A 2,944-nucleotide genomic window follows, 5' to 3' on the forward strand; every position below is an offset into this window, starting at 1 on the left:
TCACACTCAGCAGGGGCTGATTGGGGGGGTTGGGGCACCGCCCCCTTCACACTCAAGGCAGGGTCGATGGGGGAGGTTTGCGGCCCCCACCCCCCTTTTCACATACAGAAGCAGGGCCCGATCAAGGGGGTTGGAAGCCCTGCCCCCCTGTCAAGCCACAGGAGCAGGCCCATCAGGGGGGGTTGGGGGCTCCCGTACCCTGTCACGGACCGAACCAAGGCCGATAGGGGAGTTGGGCCCCCCCCCCCTGTCACCCACAGAGCAGGCCCGATCAAGGGGTTGGGCCACTCCCCCCTGTCACACTCAGCAGGGGCCGATGGGGAGGTTGCGCCCCCCCCCCGTCACACACAGACCAGGGCCCATGGGGGGTGGGGCTCCGCACCCTGTCACATACAGAGCAGGGCCGATCAGGGGGTTGGGGAGCTCCCCCCTATCAGGTACAGAGCAGGGCCGATCAGGGGGTTGGGCGCCTTCCCCTGTCACGAACAGAGCAGGGCAGATAGGGAGGTTGTGGCCCCACCCCCTGTCACACACAGAGCCGCAGGACGATCAGGGGGTTTGGGTGCTGCCCTCTGTCACGCTGCTCCAGGGGCCAGGAGGCCTTGCGGCTCTGCTGATCCCAGTGCTGGGAGGCCTCACGTCTCCGCTGATCCCGGGTTCGGGAGGCCTCGCGGCTCCGCTGATCCCGGTGCTGGGAGGCATATTACCCTTTTACTATATAGGATAGAGGCCTGGTGCACAGGTGGGAGCTGGCTGGTTTGCCCTGAAGGGTGTCCTGAATCAGGGTGGGGGTCCCACTTGGGTGCCTGACCAGCCTGGATGAGGGGATGATGGCTGTTTGCAGCTGGTCACACCCCCTTCAGGGTGGGGGTCCCCACTGGGGTGCCTGGCCAGCCTGAATGAGGGGATGATGGCTGTTTGCAGCTGGTCACACCCCCTTCAGGGTGGGGGTCCCCACTAGGGTGCCTGGCCAGTCTGGATTTATTTACCTTCTATGGCTGTCACTGGAGCTGAGAGCCGGCTTTAGCTCTGAGGCTGCACTCCAGCTCTGAGACCTCGGTTTGTTTGGCTTCTATAATTGAAACACTATTGCAACTCCAGCTCAGCTGGCTGGCTGAAAGCATGGGGATTGTTTAGCTTCTATAATTGCAACATAGTTGCTTAGAGTGCAAGCTCAGAGCCCAGCAGCGGCAGGCGGGGAACCTTGGCTTCCTCCTTCACTGGAGCAAGCAAGCCTCCTGTTCACTTCAGCTGCCTGGCTGCCGGCCGCCATCTTGGTTGGCAGTTAATTTGCATATCACCCTGATTAGCCAATGGGAAGCGTGTCAGAGGTACGGTTAATTACCATGTTCATCTACTATTAGATAGGATGATAATAATAATAAAAGTAAAATCTTTGAATGAATGAATAAATAAACAAATAATCACCCCCTTCTCAAAGGGTAGGGAGGTAGATTGGTTTAGGGGGAAATTTCTTCAAACCTGTGCTATTTAAACAACTTTTGGACATGGAGAAAAAAGACAGATGCACTGGTTCCAAGCAGCCCTGCCCAGGACAAGGTGGGCTGTGCCCCAGTCCTGACCCAGCTGCCATTGAGGGGAGAGGGTGGCCAGTCACCCAGTCAGGCCCACAGCACTCAGCCAAGCTATATTGATTCACCCTCGGGATAGCTGCCTTCATCCCGTCGGCTTGATTGATCCATTTTCTCCCATCTCAGAGGAAGAATGCTCCTGTTCACTCCTCTAAGGGAATGTGGGGACACTGAGGCACAGGGAGGGGAGGGTTCCCAGCCCAATCCTCACTTGGATGAAGTTAGGGATAAAGAGCTGGGAGCTAATGGCAAAGGAGGGGGCTGGGTGACTTCTGTCCTGGAGAAAACAGGACGCCAGGGAACAGGGGGGCCCTTGGCCACCCAAATGGATATGCTGAGGGCCCAGAAAGAGGAATTCTTTGTTTGAGGTGGAGGCTGGAGGGGGAGGTGTTTCTTTGTGGAGTGGGTGGTAGGTCTTAGGAGCCCTCAGGGCCTTTGGAGGTCAGATGCCTTGAAGATGCTGACCTGATGGGCTCGTCTTGGATGCGAGGCTCAACCAGGTTGCTCCAGGCCCCTCCGCGGCTGGCCTGGGCCATGGACTCGGAGACTTCCAGTCCCTGTGAGAAATGACACTGTCAGCGACACACTGAGGGAGCTGGGTCTCCCATCTGGTGACTTGTCCAGGGGACTGAGTGGGCTGTTGATGGCTCCTTGGAAATAGTCCCCCCCCCCTCCTCCTCCTCCTTGATTTGATGTAGAATTTACACTTGATTAAATGAAGAGATAAATCAAAATTAACTGAAGAGGGAAACGTGAATGAATATACTATCAACCATGAAGAAAAGACAAAAAGTTATTTTATAAAATCACCCCTTCCTGCCCTGGCTGGTTTGGCTCAGGAGATAGAGCATTGGCCTGTGGACCGAAGGGTTCCAGGTTCCATTCCTGTCAAGGGCACATACCTGGGTTGTAGACTCAATCCCCAGTGGGGGGCATGCAGGAGGCAGCTGATCCATGATTCTCTCTCTCTCTCCCCACCTTCCTCTCTGAAATCAATAAAAATACATTTTAACTAGAGCGGATGGGTGGGGCCCGCTCCTCCTCCTCCTCCACCTCCTTCTTAATTCTCAACTGAGGATATTTTTCCATTGATTTTTAGAGAGAGTGGAAGAGAACGGGGAGGAAACATAGAGAAACATCAATGTGAGAGAGCTACATCATTGGCATCATTGGTTGTCTCCGGCACACTCCCAGACCAGGGCCAGGGAACCTGCAACCAGGTACACGCCCTTCACAGCAATCAAACCCGGGACCTTTCAGTCCGCAGGCCGACGCTCTATCCACTGAGCGACACCAGCCAGGCCTGAGATGGTTGCTCTCAATGCAGGTGACAGTGGGCTCAGCGCTCCAGG

The sequence above is a fragment of the Myotis lucifugus genome, unplaced genomic scaffold (genome assembly GCF_000147115.1).
Source record: "Myotis lucifugus unplaced genomic scaffold, Myoluc2.0 scaffold_550, whole genome shotgun sequence".
In the NCBI taxonomy this organism is placed as follows: Eukaryota; Metazoa; Chordata; class Mammalia; order Chiroptera; family Vespertilionidae; genus Myotis; species Myotis lucifugus.